This window comes from Larus michahellis, chromosome 4 (genome assembly GCF_964199755.1).
Source record: "Larus michahellis chromosome 4, bLarMic1.1, whole genome shotgun sequence".
Lineage (NCBI taxonomy): Eukaryota > Metazoa > Chordata > Aves > Charadriiformes > Laridae > Larus > Larus michahellis.
In genome coordinates this window covers 15,613,417-15,630,885 of record NC_133899.1, presented here as the reverse complement: position 1 = coordinate 15,630,885, position 17,469 = coordinate 15,613,417, and the positions used below count along the sequence as shown (strand labels likewise).

Sequence of the window (17,469 nt, the reverse complement as noted above, 5' to 3'; positions counted from 1 at the left end):
TTGGGGAGCCCTCGGTAACAAGGATCTTGGAGAATTGTTAGTATTAAACTGCTGTCAAATTACCAAAGTGTAACGATGTACAGGACGTGCTCTTTCAGCCACTGTCTCTTCAGTGTGTGGATGAATGTCAAAGGGAATATTTTGTGACAGTTCCTTGTGACCCAGATTCCACAGAAGTCTCTTATAAAATAATCTTTGAGCGAACACTACTCGCACGTCCTAAGGACACCTCATCCCCGTGAACCCAAAGGTAGGAGTGAAGCTGCTGTGCACTGCGAGATCTGTGACTTTCTATCTGAGAATTTTGGTCTTGTTTGATAGTTCAGCCTTTGTGCCCTGCAGATCCATTTTAAATTGTCTGAAGCAGGAATAAATCTATTACAATGACCACCATTTTTTTTTTTTTTTAATAATACAAGATGGGTCTGTGAAGAGGTGTTAAAAAGTAAAAATGAAAGGCAGAAGTTGTAAGGAAAACCTGTTCACTGGACAAACCTGCAATGCAGTAAATAATAACCCCAGAGGTGAAAGACAGCCTGTTCTAGAAAAAAGGGCAATGGAAAAGACTTTTTTTGTTGTGGGTTTTTTTTTTTTTCTGTGGGTCTAGGGGAGAAAAGGTCCTTTATTCTTTAGTAACTTCTCTGATTTTAAATATGTGCTTGTCTGGTCATAAGGAGCAAGGTCATTCCTACTGCTCAGGGCCTGGGCTTTGTGCTGGTGTTGGCGGGAGCTTCTTTCCTCTCTCCTTTTCCTCCCTCCCTCTATCTCTCCTTTTCTTTTTCTCCTGAGGTGCAGATGGCCACATTTGCAGGTTAACTGGAACAGCTGGAGGCACATTATTAGCTTCCTGCTGCTAACTCATATTTGCTTAGATTTTTTTTTTTTTTAACAGCAACATAATTTACAAGTAGTAGGCCAGTGACAAAGCTGGCATGTTCTAAATCCGCGTCTGATTTATATAATGCTGTTGCTTATCAGTGAATGAAGTCATAATTATTGCTTTGTACCATTAAATAGCATAAATATATAAACTGTTATACAAATTGCAGCAAATGTTTCCTCTAGGGAGCTCTAGACAAAATTTTAATGTAGTGCATTTGTCTGTGGTGGCAGTTTCTATGGTATATAATAATGTTGATAAATTTTACTGTAGCAAGTGACATTTTATAACATTAATCCTGGTGGTAAAAATCTGATGAATACTACAGCTGTACTGGTGGGTGTAAGAAGAATGAGAGCTTTTGACACCAAGTGAATTGATTTTAATAGTGCTTTAAGGCTCCAAAGCACAAGGACGGTGCAGAGACGGCAGATCCTTCACTGGAAGGGAAGAGGAATTGGGTAGGCGCTGGACAGTGAGGCACCGGGGAGCTTGACTTGATGCTGGTGATAATTAATTCTTTTAAAAAATCTGTACTGATTAATGCATCCCTTGCTTTGAAAAGAAAAGCAAAAGGAAACCAAACAGTGCGATGAAAACTCTTAAAATCGTCACTAGTTATTTAAACTCTGTGTGTGTGAGTGAAGACCCTGTAATAACTAGAGATGCGGCACCTGGACTCTAATACGGTTTCAGACCTGCCTGCCTGTGCTGGCTGCTGCCGAAGCTCCCTGGTGTGTGGCCGGGGGACGAGCAATTGTGCCTGTGCAGCCCCGTGCGTGCTGAATGGGGACGTGGCACAGAGTGACGAACTTGTGACACAAGGGCTGCAAGGAGAAGTTCTTCCTCTGATTTCACTTGTGTGTAGCAGGAATAGGATGGTATTGGCGGCTTTTAGCATCTGCCAAGTAAGAGCATAAATGATGCTGCAGGTTTTGCTTTTGTATTGCTTTGTGATGAGGTCCCAGTGCCTAGGCTGGGGTTTGCCTGTGCTCGCTGTGCAGGCAGTGGGGTGGCATGGCACTGCCGGCAATACCGAGCCCAGCAAAGACCCCACCAGGAAGCCCTGGGGTCGTCACCACTCATGCTTAAAGTGCCTGGCTTTGGTCATGGCCAAAAGTGGCAGATGCGCTCCCCTCCTCAGGGAGATATGCCATCCGTGGAGGCAGGGGGCAGCCCTGGACCCAGGCTGGGCTGTGCCCTGTGTGTCCTGTCAGCCTTTGGAGGATTGGATTGTTCTGGGTTTATTCACAGAAATAAGGAGCGCTCGAGGCAGGCTGTCTGGGGACGATGGGCGCAGTCCCGCTGCCTGGTGGGGCAGGCTGCACCTGCTTATGCACTTGCCCTGGTGCTGCAGCAGGACGGTGTAGGCAGGCGAGGGAACGGGCTTGCCCCGGGCCAGGGCATCATGCAGGGGCCAGCTCCAAGCCACCGCCGGCAGAACCAGTTCCCTGGGAGAGCCGCAGCTCACCTACCCACAGCTGTCCCAGCTCCTCCTCCTCCCTGTACAAGGTGGCTTTCACAAAATGCACGCGTACCCGTATCTTGTGTACGTTGACCAAAGCAAGTGTACAACTGCCCAGGGCACTGGCGGTAGCCAAAGGCAGGAGGAAGAGATGTGGGAGGCCACGAGAAAAGTTTGATGCTGTTTGTGCACAAGTTGTTTCTGAAACAGGTGCTCAGCTCTCTGTGTATTAATTATCCACGTGATTTCACTGTTAAACAAAACTGATGAGATGCTTCAGCTGCTATGTGATCTTGATGGCTGCCAAGCACAGGTGAATCCCTTCCATGCACATCAGACACAGCACAGAAAATAACTGAATGCATGAAATGAAAGTATCCTTTGAGGCAGGAATTTCTGGTAGAGACGCTCTTGGCAGAAGTATGTGGTATAAAATCTTGGTGCAATAGACACTTTTTCGCTTTTGTGATTTCTCTTAAACCTTGCAACTGCTTCTCACCTGATCACGAAACATAGTGACACACGAGAAATGCTTTTGTGTTTCATTAACACATGGCATAAGTTACTCACCTGTATTTATTAATTATTGCTCTTACTGAATTTCTAAACTGGTGTCGAAAATGTCACGTGTTTACTGAAAAAGAATACCAGAAATGTTCCTGCTTCAAAATTAATTTGTTAAGGAACTCCTGTTTTTCCAGAGAAGCTTTCAAAAATAAATGGATAACTCAAAGGAGAATCCTTGAGGGCACTGTACTTGGGACACTTTTGTAAATGAAGAATGCACTTTTTGTACTCGATCGTTTAGACTGACGTGACCATTCCTCACCTGAAAGTTTATTTTTCTGTTTTCTTCATGACATGACTTCTTTCCTTTTCAAATTCATGCTTCTGTTTCTATGATGTCAAAGATGGAGCTACAGTGTTAGAATTGCAGCCCAAATCCCAAAGGAGTTGGGAAAATCCCAAGGATTTCAAGCTGACCAGCATTGAGGTGTCTGACACACACCATGGCATCCTGTCTGCATTTTCCTTGCAAAACCCTGACATGTCTTGTATGGGTTTTCCTTCGGTTGTTTGTTTCCTGCGTCGTTAGCGTTTCATGTGCCCACAATAATTTTCTTCCTCTCTGAGAAATCATATGTTTTTTCCTGCTGCCCTTTTAGACATGAAATTTATTGAGTGGTTGAGGATTAGTCTGCTGTTCTCTCTCCGGGCTGAAGTGCCGATGTTTGAACAGTGTTTAAGGAATCCTCCCCCACAGATGCCACGTCCCCCTACCCCTCCGCACCACCTGGAGATGAAGTGTGGGGGGCTGAGCAGGCCCCCTTGCCTGGTGGCACGTGGGGTGCTGGTCTTTAAGCTCAGCCCCAGAGACACAGGGGTACAGGCTACAAACCTTGCTACTGGCTTATGTGGTTGAAGTTTTGGACACCAGCATCGCTTTTAAAACGCAGATGTGCCCCAGAGAGCTGAACCTCCCAGCTATGGTACTGGAGGCATTGCATTACAGTCAGCAAAGGGAAGCTGGAGGCAGTTTTGCACAGGAGCGGTATGGAAATGCAGGGAACAGCGTTGTGCGGGGTGAGCCTCTCTCCACCTTCCTTTACCCAGGCTTCTCCATCAGACCTCTTGCCCGCACCTTCACTGGGCCGCTCCATCCATGGGCTGTCCCTTTGCTCCAGCTGCTGGCCAGAGTGGGGGTGAGGGAGCTGAGCTCCCTGACTGGTGGTCTCTGTCCCTTTGGAGGAGCACAGAAGGTGCTGCAGGAGTGCCACATGGCAGTGGCTTTGGAGCCCCGAGTTTTATTTTCCAGCATTAGCAGATTTTCAAAGTGTACCACTTGTCAACTTTGTACTCAGTAAATTCCTGTACAACGCTTTATGGCTTATGCAGTAGTTAAAAAATAACAATATTATTCTCATGGCCACCATTAAAATTTCTAGAAATAAAAGCATCCTATAATGTACTCTGGAAACGTGAATCCTAAGCTGTAAGGTATGTATGTTTGTAATGATTAATTGGCTCAACTCAATACATACCTGAATCATGTTTAGTAATAGCAGGGGCTGTGCGAATTCAGGCAACCTTTGTTAACGTATTCTGCAACACTGCAGTGATTCACAGCATCCTGCGGAGACCACCAGGCCAGCCCCAGCACTAGGCAGGTTACAGAAACCGCCTCAAAATCTTACGAGAAGCTGCTGTGGTCTCCCACCACGGGAGCCGGGTGAGCAGCCGCAAGCTCGTGCCGTCACTCCCGAGTTCACAGCCTTGCCCTGCAGCAGCACCAGCGGATGGGGGGGCTGTGGGTAGGCTGGCTGTGTTTATTTGCTTCAACATCTTAGCGCAGTTACAAAGCTGATGCGTGTCCAGCCAGCTCGGTCCGTGGCAGCATTTGGTTCATCTTTAAAGGATAGTGAAAATGTGTTTGATGCCTGTGTGTGAAGCAACAGGGCTGAATAAAAGCCCATGTTACAATTACTTCTGCAAAGTCGCTCTGCATTTGTGTGTCTACCGCAAGCACTTATGCTTGAATGTGGTGTGTGATTTTTTTCAGCTAGTGTAAATAGATCATCTTTAAAGACCACAATAAAATGTTTGTGTAATGCTTAACTGTACATTAAGTAAAAACCTGCGTTAGAATATCCCCGTATTCTTTTAATCAGGTAAATAAGAGCATAAAGGCGAGTATCCCCACCACTCCCATCACTGTGCGCAGCACTTAGTTACATTAGAAAAATGAGGCATTGTTCTGCCAACTTTTGTTTCCCTCCATTTGTGTTACTTACCGCTTGTGAATCCTGCATGCCGACCTGTGAAGCAATTAATTCTGAAACCCAGCCATCATGGCACACATAGGTACGATGGCATGGCTACTGCCAGGAGTCGATGGCTAGCACTGGTCTCCTGTGCTCGCAACTAGAGCGTTATTGGTTTGAGCTGGCGTATAACTAATAGCATTTGGAAGGTGTAGATGTTACATTGTCTGCTGAAGCATGACTTGTATTGCATTAAAGCATCCCAGTGCCTTTAAACAGGCTAAAAGGGGTTTTCAGCTACGGTCAATTAATGGGCTGTTGCATCGACAGTGTGCAGGGTGTTTGGGTGGTAATCGGGGTCTGTATGGTATTGACACCTCGCCTTTGCAGGCCAACTGAAGCAGTTGATGTGTTTTGCAATTCTTAACGGCTGTTCAGGACCGTTGCAGGTTTATGGCTGTATCGCAGAATCTCTTTTTGTATACTTTTGCTCTGCTGACTCGTGCATTGCTCCAGGAGGTGTGCAGGAGACCGAGTACTTGGACTGCAGTTTCACCGCTGCGTAAATTTGCACAACTGGCCGTGGTCCCCTGGACGCCCCTCTAGGCAGCACCAGGGCAGGAGGCAACGCCAGCTACGGCAGTTCAGCTCCAGAGCAGGGCAACTATTTTACAGGGGGTTTGGGGGCAGGAACCGAGGTTCAAAACTACTCTGCTCCTATGGAGAAATCGATATTTAGCCATAAAACCAGGAGGGGCATGGTTGGGAACCACAGCCTAAACGAGAGGATTTCAGTATCGTCATAGAAGATAAAACAAGAGGAAAACATTTCTGAATTTACTCTTTGTGTATTGAGGCCTTTTATGATTCATCAGTAAGTAAATATAAGCTAAGGGAGTGATTTGTTTCTAACAAGCTTATAAAATACTAGAGTCATTTGTGAGTTTATTGGAGTGCTGATTATAAACATTCCCTCATGCACACTCCTTTGTGTCAAATTAACATTCAAAATACAAATATTGTATCTTTGAATATTTCTGTAATCTCTTCCCAAGTATTTGAGGTCTTCGATGAGAGACGATTGACAGTGTCACATGAAAAGTAGCCAAGCGCTCTGTCACAGTTTTGGACATATTTTTCACTTCTTTGGCATTTGCTTTGCTCATGCTGCTGCTTTCAATTGCCTGCTCCATGCTCGAGCATTTTGGGTTTTGATACAATGCGTAATTGATGCTCATCTAGCTGCAAAGATTCAACCATTGTGCGTGCTGCGCTGCCTGTGTGCGGCTTCCCGGGATGTGCCCTGCAACTCAGCAGTGCTGTTGTGTGACAAGAGAGTGTCCGTTCACGCCCGGGCTGGGTGGCCTCAGGGCAGCTGGGGCACACGGGTGCCACTGGGGCATTCCGGATTTCCCAAAGTGCTCCCCTGAGGAGCTGGACTCTGTGGCTCCGTGAGCCTCAGGTGTGATCAGAAAGGGAGCCCCGTTCTTACACTTTCTCTTGTGCACTAATGCATTTTCTGTCGGTAATCATAAGGAACAGAAAGGTAAAGGGTAGGCATGGTCTGCTGCAGGTTCCTCGGGTCGCTGGTTTAGATCCATCCCCTGTAGGCACTTTTCCCAAAGGATATGCTGTGCGTGGAAGGTGTCCCAAGGCCGGGGCTCTTGGGGTGCTGCTGGTTGGGATGGGGAGCTGGAACTGGGGGCTTTGGGCAACAGACCTTGGTCGAGCTGCTTGCTGACCCTATGGCTACAGGAGTGCCATTTCACCCTCTCCAGGTCTGCACAGCACGTGTATTTATAGTTTAATCATACTGATTGTCTATTTTTATTTTATGATTTGGTTTTCCCCCATTACCACAAAAACGGTTCCCATTTTGTACCCTAATTCCTTCCCTTTCCTTTCACCGCGTAACTTGTTTTTACTAAGCAGAGGAAAATCCTGCAAGGGCGGGTCTTAGGCTAACATTACTGTAGTGGCTGCCATTTAAAAAGTCAATTTTTGCCTACAGGCAAAGTATTGTTATCAGAGTTCATAACTATTTTGCATATATACGATTGTATCTTCCCTACCTCTCTGGGGTGACAGGAGCAAATGCCGAATTCTTAATGCCGATTGTTGAATTGGAGCTTAAAATAAGAACTCACAAGAAAAATGAGGAATAAAATGGTGGGTAGCAGGTCTCTGACAAACCTTTATTGCTTCCTCCTTTTTGGTTCAAACAGGGACTCCATGACAGCTTGATTTAGGGTCTTACTTTATTTGAGGGAGCAGCTGAAAAGCGGCTTGATTTTTCCTCTCATTTTTCACTGTTCCTCAGTAACTTTTGCAGGGCTGTGGAATATGCTTCTTCTCATCTGGGCTTATTAGGTGGATGCCCCGAAATCTATTTCAAGTTCAATGAATGCACATGAAGCCCTTCTCTGCAGCAGTCCTACAACACCTTTAGACCTTTCCACATCATCTCGGCCACCTCTGCATGGCTCCAGTCCGTTACTGGGCCCACCCCCTGAAGGTGCCGTCCTGCTTGGCCCTGCTTCCCTCTGCTGCTGGGAACTTCTTAGCGCTTCCTTGTGGTCAGGGCCTTGGGGCTTGGTGTTTTTTAAAAAAATGTAACTTCTGAGAATGAGTGGAGTCACGGAGAGCCCAGGAAACCTGTACAATGTCATGAGCCTGAGATCTGGGTGAGTTTAAGCAAAAATAGCTGTGTAGGAGTCCTGCTGTTAATGAGCCGTCAGATCCTCCTGGATGTTGTGTTTTGATACGGTGGCACACTCGTGCTTTCCCATGGCTGGAAGAGGGCTTCGTCGGCACCATCATAGGATCAGCGTTTCCAGATCCCTTTATTTGAGCAAAAATACAGACTTTCTTTATATCTTACACTAAGTTTTCTGTCACAGCCCACATATGTTCTCTGGAGTCTGTCTACAGCATGAGTTTGCACATGGCTTTCCTTAATGGACTAAAAAGCTAATGACATACAAAATCAAGAAAATGTGTTTCAAAACAAAATAAATAAAACCAAGCTGGCCATCTTATGCAGTGACAGCGTATCTGCCAACAGCCATATGCCTGACTGAGCTACTCACATAATAAAATAGAAAGGGTTTTGTTTACAAAGGCAAAAGCCAAAGTACTTTGAGTTTAGGAGCCTGGAAGAAGGTTTCTGCCCATGTTGCCAACCTGCTGCTGCCCTGCGCAGCTGCACAAGGTGTGCGAACGTAGCCCTCTGCGGAGAGCTCAGACCACTGCCTAAGTGCTGCCTGTCCAGCTTCTTGGGCAGGATAAATCCAGCTCTGGATCAGACGTGAAGGGTGCAAGCTGGCTGGCTCACGTGCAGAACAAATGTAAAGGTGATATTAGTTTGATATTAGGTTTTATGTATTGTAATCACTGTTTGTATGTTGGATAAGTGCTACCGAGAGTACCTTTACGGTCTGTGCTATGCAGAGTCATTGCTTGGCAGTGAGATCTCTTCCAAAAGGTCGCTGGGTTACAGCTTTTCTTTTTATTTGAGATGAAGCTGCTACAGGGTATGATTTCCACCTGGACTGTGGAGTGTTAATCGAGCAAATCCCATCAACATCAATGGGGGATGCTCTGTACATTCACTTGTGCATATTCCCACAGTACAAGAATATATGTCTGCATAATGCAGAGATGCTTAAGATATTTTCTTGTTTTCATGCAGATTCTTCTTTTTGACTGCCTTAAGGAATATCATGCGTTCCTGCACCTTAGGATTCCTGACTTAAAATATGTCTGATAGGGGTTTTTCATTCTTTTGGGCATATTTGTACTTAACGAGCTTTGAGAGATATTCATGCCATGCAAAATTAGTCACCTATCTTAGTCAGCCAGACCTTATTTAGTCACCCTTGGTTCTCTCTGTTGGCAATGGCATCTCATTTTGTCAGCTCCGATAACTGGTTTGTGTCCCTGAGCTCCTGCCATCGTCCGTGGGGAGAGGTAGCGCAGGAGGCACCTCGGGGTAGGGACTGGGGACAGGAGCCTCTCTGGGGCTGGGCTGTGACGTGTGTTCAGCCCTCGTGTGAACAAGTAAGCTCCGGTGCAGTTGTGCTAAATGATCATGTCAAGATAGCTGGGTAACTATCATTTTTTTTTTTTTTTTTCCAAGAGAAAGCTGAGAGATGTTTCCATTTTCTTACTCGTCTGCATGTATTTTAAAGAAGAATTTCAGAATTTTGGTCTGTAAGCTGATAACAATGCCGTAAGAGATTGGTTTTCAACCAGAGACTTTTCCCTAACAGTACTGTTTCTTAAAAAGAAAAGAAGGTGAATTCATATTTAAAAGAAATGTATTTGTTTAATCTGAATAAGTGGGTGCAAACTGTCCCAACATTACAGGAGTGCGGCATTTGGCCCATTTCTAAGCTGTTTGGTGATCTGCAACAGAAATAACGCTCATGGTTGGTTTTCACTTGCACTAATCATTTATGCCCACAGCATCATTTCCCAGATATCTATATAATATAAGCTTTAATTTGACCATAGCTGATACTGCTGTGAAGCTTACATCACTAGATATGTATTTCTATGTTTATGGGATAACCGAATAACCATGTTATAGGGATAACTGAATTTTTCTTTGCTGATGCAAAGAAAACTCTTCCACCCCCACCTCCTCCCCCCCCCCCAAAAAAAAAAAAGTTTGACATTTATCATACTTTGATGCCTGGAAGAACCTTCAGTGTTTCTCTGTTAAATTGTATGTTTAGAAGTGTTTTCATTTTCTATGCGTTCTGTTTTTGTCCCTTCTTTTACCAGTGTTTCTGCTTCCCCAATGCCGTCATGGAAGTGGTTTACAGCTTTCTCCTACTCTGTGCATTGCTGAGTGTAGTTGACAACAACTGGCTTGTAGCCTGTCTGTCATGTTAATTACATACTATTAGAGACCATTAATCTGATGATTATTTACATGATAGATTTATAGTCTATCATGTCAATGTGTACTTGAGAAACTGTAATCTGAAGATTGGTGACACGCATCAGCGGGATTTGGCGTGTTTAAAAAATATCATGCGCTATTCCGAGTGCCCCCGGCTAGTGCAGGGGGCTGGCAGCCGGGGCTGAACGCTGCCCTGCCATGGATCCCCACCCCTTTGGGAGATGAAGCCCAGGAACCTGCCTTTGGGCGGATGAAAATGCACCCAGCCTTTGGCTTTGAAGCAGAGCTGCTGGAGGCAGCTGCCACCCCCTGCGCAGGTGCCCGGGCAGGGGAGGGGGCTGTGGGGAAGGGGGAAGGCTTTGCCTTTGGCAGTTCCTGCTCTGGTCCTGGCAGCTCTGGGGACCTCCGTGCGACCATGGTCCCTGGGTCTGCAGGAGGTCTGGGTGGGACATGGTAAAGAGGGGACACCTTGCAGCTCCGGTGGCCTTGGTGCTGAGGCTGGGGAATGTGCCAGGCCTTTAAAATGAGTAAAAAGGGCTTTACACCCGTTTAAACTCAGTTTAAAGCTTTGCATGTTTGAAAAGCACTTGGCATATTCCAGTGGGATGTTTAATAAGAGTATAATGATGTTTTAATTTTAATTTTTAATTTCACAAGAAGAATAGATGCCAAGTAGATACTAGTTATTGCTGTTTGTCTGTATCAAGCTCTTCGGCGTGATATTGTCAATAGGATCTGAGGACGGACGTGTTCCTGGTGCATAGCAATGCAGGGAAGAGAAGAGTGTGGAGAAGAGACCAGGAGTAATAAGGGATATTTAGGCTTATTAAGTGACGCGATGGCATGAGGGAGGTTAGTACAGGGAACGGGGCTGTGTGGCCATGGGCCTAGGTTCAGGTCTGCATTACTTCAGTTCCACCAGGTAACAACATTAAACTTGAAATAATACAGCTGTGAACGTATCAAAACATTAATATACATGACTAGGGTTGAGTTGTGTGGGAATATGATGTTTTTATTAACCTCTAGCTATTCTTAGGGGTTCATTAGCTTTATCCAGACTCATTCTGTGTGTGTGTGTGTATGGGCTTGCACACTCAAAGGTAACGTGTTTCTTTTCCAGTACAGATTTTGCATTTCCATTGAAGCCACTGGAGTTATTCCTTAATGAACTATTGTGAAGGAACAGCCGGACGCATCAGACTTCTTTAGTCCACAAGAAGTTTTAATATAGGCCATTATAAAAAAACGTTTTCAGAGAAAGGCTGCTAGAGTGTGAAGTTACTGTGCTAAAGTGTAGTGCATTTCTATGAATTATCTTTATGCAGTTTCTCAGATTAATATCTAAATCTGAAATAAAGCTCTGCAGGCAGGGTCCCTCTGGGGCTCTGCACTCAGCAGATAGATGATGCACAACGCATGAACTCCTTTGAACTTTCAGATTTTATTTTTCTTGTAAACCAAAAATTAAGCTGATGAAGATGGGCTCGGCAGACACCCATCTCGTGTGTCTGAGGTTCAGCCTTCTCCTTAGGCAAGCAGTGCAGTGGGGGGGAGCACGCAGCCCATGGCCAGGGGGGAGGCAGGGGCTCTGGAGCAACACAGGAACTGCCGTCACGGCCAGTGGGAAACTCCCTGCAATCTCATCCCGAGTCCCTCTGGGACCGTGCTTCTTTTTAATGGTCATTTTAATATTGCAGTGTACTGACATGTACTGGAGGCAGTGAACTTACAAGCTACCCTATAAATAATTTGGCATCTAATTCTGCATATTTTGAGCTTGCAGCCCCCTGAGATGATGAAAAGAGTTTAAGGCCTGTTGTATGGTTAGGCTAATTTAGCCTGGAAAAGAATACCTTTTTGAGGCCACAGATGCGTATAAGAAGTACATCACATGAAGCCTTGGAGTTTGTTACCGGGAATCCATAGGTGGATCCTCTAGCACCTATGTTTGCCAGCAGGTCCTGCAGCTTCTGTCTCCTAATATCTTCCCTGATTTCCCAAATCCCATTCCCCCAGAGAGCTTCCCCAGCTGGAGAACAGTAAGAGCCGCTTCATGCTGTCAGACTCTTGTCCGGTCTGCCCATCCCTTGGAAAACCATGAAGAACAGGACTGATTTTAATGAGTCTCATCCAAAAGCAAATGTAAGGAAAACCAACAAAATAAAGATAAAAAAAATACATAGTTTCTAGAAAAATCCAAGTCCCTGTGTTATCATTTTTCATTAAAGCGATGTTTCTAACCACAGTGGACAGCTCTCATATCCCTTGAAAACTTATAATAGTAAAATTGTCATAAGGATGAAGCAGGAATGCAAGGTTTTATTAAACAATCTTCGGCTCATAAAAGACATCAGCGTTGTGCCATTCTAGATCATATAAATATATTTCAAAGCAGAATCATATTTCAGCAGAGAGATAAAGCACAAAAGAATATGAGTAGCAGATACCAACATAAAATATTAAACCATCCAAGAAGCGGTGTAGGTGTATGTTTATCCATACGGGCAAGTCAGGGACTGCAAGCAAGGCAAGATTTTGGCAATATATCAGTAGAGCCATGAGCACAGATATCTGTGGCAGTTTGTGTGTGTGTTTTGTGGTGGCGGGGCGGGGTTTGGCATGGTTTCTCGCAGCACAGAGCCGGGTGTTTCGGCACAGCTGCGTGAAACGCTGCGGGAACATGACGGGTGTCTTTAGTCTGGCAGAATCGTCAAAGGGAGATATGAGCTCTACCTGGATAAATAAGTATAAATAGTTTTCTTTCTGATATGTGACCAGATTATTTTCCAGTTGATTTCCAGTCAAGGTCCCAAGTGGGCCACAGATCAAAAAAAGATAAGGGTCAGTTACAAGGTTGAGCTCATTCGGCGTTGCCATAGTAACTGACCTCCAGCATCCCTGCGAGGACGGCACCCAGCTCCCCAGGTGACATTTCTGCTGCCACACCATCAATCCGCTGCCTTTCACCGCCCGGGCTGCCTAATCGCTGGGGCGCTGTGCCACAGAGCGGCTCTGTGCCGCCAGTCCCTGCCGGGGCAGGAGCGAGGGGTCTCCTCGCCCTCCAGCCGCCCCGCTGGCAAGGGAAGGGCTCAGCTACGTCTTCCGGGATTAATTACAAAAACGTAATGGAGCGATGTGGTCCAAATGGTTTGTGTAGCAGGTCAGGGGCTTAGGTGGCAATGGTGATGAAGAAATGTTGTCCGTACGACAGACATCGTCTTCATCCAATGTGAGCATCTGCAAATTTGCCATCCCCTGGTGGCAGTTGCATCGTGTTCTCAGGCCTTGGTTTTACCTCCGTCGATGGATTGTTTTTAATGAAAACCAGTGGTGAAGTCGTGCCAGTTGAAGTGGTTCTCTGCAGGCTTTGTTTTGGAAGGAGGTGTCCACCACTGCCATCCTACCCTGGTCCCAGCCCCTTGCTCCTCCACAGCCACATGGAAGAAATTACTGGGCAAGCTCCTGCTTTTCTTACGTTATAAATTTTTCCCTTTCCTTACTTATTTACTGGGAAATGAATTGCATAAACTGAATAGTTCCATGCAGTTTTCATTTTATTTCCCTGCGTTCATTCCAATTTCTATTTATTATAATTAGAGCACTCCTTACATGGCCTATTTAATTCTACCAGGTTTATGATATAATGGACAGGAGAAGGTTCTCTGTGAACACAGTATATTAATGCTTTGTTACACTGAATTACAGTATTTCAAAGTTTATTAAAAGTGTGGTTAACTCATGGATGTGTACATCTGAGTACAGGAAAGATATTCCCCTTTATTGCCTTAATTTGCTGCAGTGGAGTAGAAATACACTGGTCTGTGAAGCTCTAGTACGGGATGTACACGTTGTCAGGAGTGAGCATCAGATTGTCTTACACGATCTCTCAAATTAGGACTATTGCAGTTATTCCATAAGGGAAAATTTTGCTTTATTAAATCAAGTTGAAGAGAGAAGTTTTAACTAACAGTAAAGACAATGCCATCTTGATTTTTATTGTTCAAATCTCCTGTTTGCTATTGGTGTGATAACGTGTCAGTACACAACAGTGTTAATGCATACTTTTATGTTGCCATTAATATAGTTATAATTAGAAATGCAGCTGATACAGTACATGGGTTTAATACAGCATTATTAATTATACTGCATCCTCGCCAGGAGGCTGCTAGTGTCGGTTCTCTTAGAGGCTTGGAGACTCATTGTAATATGTATTAAATGCACATTGCTGCAGCAGAAATAGCTTTATGGAGAAGCGTATTCCCACTCTAAAATGGGCAGAACGACGGCGTAAGTGCTACCAAGCACCCTATCAACATATTTAAAACTACCCTGCAAACGCACCCGAACTTGGGAACAATGAGCGACGTGCTTCGCCGCCGTGCTTCAGCTGGGTCTGCGCAACCCGCTTATCCTCGCTAACAGGCAGTAAATTATGTACCTCCAAATTTATACAAATGCCTGCCTTTGACATCAGTGGGCACCACCCAGGTTTCACCTTCAGGATTCAGATAATCAGCTCTCATTCCTAACGGCTTCCCTCAAGACCAGTATGGAAATAAGTATGTGTCTGCCAGGGATCAAATGCTTTTGGAGACAAAAGTAGGTACTGAAAACATTACAGGATACTATCATCTCCCCATGATACTTTTACACAAAGCGCTCTGTTCCTCTTTTGGCCTGACATAGTTTCAGCCTGACAGAATCCAGCAGGCCTGCTTGTTTTAAACAAGAGCACATCCTATTATTTTTTTGAGAAATGAAGTGTAAAATTAATGCTTATTATTTTGAGCTCAGGAAAAAAAAAAGAAGGCAAGAAACCCAAGATTCTTGTTTGCTGCGCATTGCTCATTTAGCCCCGTAATCAATTGATCCCCGCACAGATACACTTCTGGAGAAATGGGAGAAGATCTAGCACAGCAAGCTGTAAAAATCTGCATTTTATTTTACAAATGAGAGGGGCTGCATAATTCACTTGAGTTATGTAGGTCTCTCATAGATGCTTGTCATATTTAAAAAAAAAAGGGGGGGGGTAAAAATGAGGGAAATGATTATACGTTTTCTGTTGCTAACGCCCCCCGCCACACGTTTGACTGGAGCATTGGCTGTCACGCCGCATTGTCCAAAAGCCGCCTTGCATGTACCTATATGATCTTATATAATTCAGGGAATTATTCTCCAAAGGTGACTGAGTATCCCTATACATGCGCCGTGCTTCTGTGTAAAATAATATGCTGTAAAATGCCATAGAGGAGAGAGTGATTATAGCAGCAATTCTATCTATATCTTTGGGCATTTTCATATTTTGAATACACATGCATGAAAAGAGAAACGTTTGTCATGCTAACCATGGTACTTTTTTCCCCCTTTTTTCTTCCTGGATGGTTTTATAGACACAAGAAATACATAATGGACTCCTGTGGGAGTGGAATAAAAACCCCCACCGGTGAGGAGAAGGCCTTATAATTCAGAAGTGGATTTGCAAATCAAAAGGTCTTGCCTCGAGTGGGATAAATTTCCAGATCTGCAGGAACCCATTATGTTTTATTATTTTTCATTCGAGTTTTAGTTTGTTTGTTATGGGTTTAACTATTTAAAATACTGCAGGGATCAGCCAAGAAAATACACAATCTCTGTTACCTAATTAAACTTACCAAGCTGGTAAGAATATACTTCAATTGAAATGCAGAACATTGGTGGTTTTGTTTTTTTAATTTTACTGAAATTATAGGTATTTAGGCTGCAAAAGGAGCAGTCGTCTAATCAGCAGTATGTGTCTCTCTGTATTTATGAACATGTGTGCTCACACAGGACCGTAGGCTGTACATGAATCACTGTTTTCCAAATACCCAGTATGTGGAAGGTAGAAAATTAATGTCAAACATGATTTCTCTGATTTACTCATAGAAGGAATTTGTTCCATTCCCCCCAGTACCTGCTTTGTCCTCCCCAGGTTTATTGCAGCGTTGGGTTGCTGTACGCAGCCACGTGGTTGGGCATGCGCAGGATGCTCAGCACAAGGCACGTATCCCTTCCCCATCTTTCCTCCCCTCTGGAGCAGATGGCAAAGATCGCACAAAGCCAAAACTTTTCAGGGAAGGGTCTGATGTGAGAAGCCATCCTTATGCTACGGCAAGGGGAGAGGGTTAGGTTTTGAAAGCCATCCTTCAGAGAGGGCGACGTGCTCCTCTGTGGTGGCTGCCCAAACAGAGAATTGCATCCTAGAAATATCCTCGTTTCATCCAGAAATATCCCAGTCCCCGGTTATGGCTGCCCAGGGAATTTGTGGAGCTGCTGCTGTGGAGTCACCAGCCCTTTCATCTTTCTGTTCTTGACTCTTTTCTCTCTTTCCTTTTCTCTTTTTACCTCCTTCCCAACCCACCTGTTTACGCCTCCCCCTTGCCCACCGCCGCCTCAGTGCCCTGCGTGCCACCGCTGTTTTGCAGGGCACAGCACCCGCTGCCACACGCATGTCCAGAGGTGGCACGGGCAGCTCACCGGCACCACGTGCTGCTGCACAAGGTGCTGCATAGGGATTTTTTTTTTTAAATGTTATTTTTCACACTGCATGGAGGGCCCTTCAAGGCCCACGTGCTCTGGGAATTGCCTCCAGCTGCAAATGTGCCGAGGTGCAAACATGTGACAGCCACCACGCGCCCGGGCACGGCTGTGCCCAGCATCCCACACAGAGCCCCGCCGCTTGCCTGCCTGGCACCTCACTTCCCGCATGGTAAAAGGGCTTTGGGATCCTGAGAGTACCAAAGGCCTTACAGAAAACAATAATTACCCTCTGTTTAGCCCCTTTAAAGATCTAAAAAGCTAATTTAAAGCAATTGTAAGTAAAGACCATGCTTCTGAAGGCTCGCATTATTCACAAGGTCCAGATGCATTTGGCAAGAGATTAGTTCATGGTATAATGTAGTCATTTCTTAGCTATCTTGGAACTAAAAATTGAAGTAGGTGATATTTGAAGATATAAAAATGAAGCTGAGTGTACATCAAAAGACAGAATTTATGTAGTTTTTAAAACAAGTTTTCATGAGAAGTTCGTGTGCTGCCACAGTGAAGGAAAGACACATTTTCAGGAAGTCTTTACAGAAACCATCCGCAATATTTTTACATTTTAGGTGCTTTCTGATTTATATAAACTGTACATTATGTTGTCTAAGTTTCTACGATTCCCTCCCTCCCTTCAAGAAAATCAAAGGACTGTTTAATTTTATGTGTGAAAATTGCTTTAATATGGCCTCAGTACCTCAAAAAAAGGCTCAGCTCAAATTTAAGTAAAGAGAGAAACATATCATCTTGCAAAAGTGGTAGGCTTGAAACAATAGCAATAATTACTGTTGTTTCCCTGTGAGTTCACCTACAAGATAGGGGCAATTAAAATGGGCCCTGTGTATTCAGTGCTTAAGATATATGGCATGGAAATTACACTTTCAAATGACGTTTA

The 17,469-nt window shown here is 44.7% G+C and overlaps 1 protein-coding gene across 6 annotated transcripts in view; it reads left to right on the top strand.

The window, feature by feature from the left end:
- ZNF423 (zinc finger protein 423) overlaps positions 1-17,469 on the top strand; it is a 235,397-nt gene that overhangs the window by 193,730 nt on the left and 24,198 nt on the right. The window lies entirely within an intron of this gene.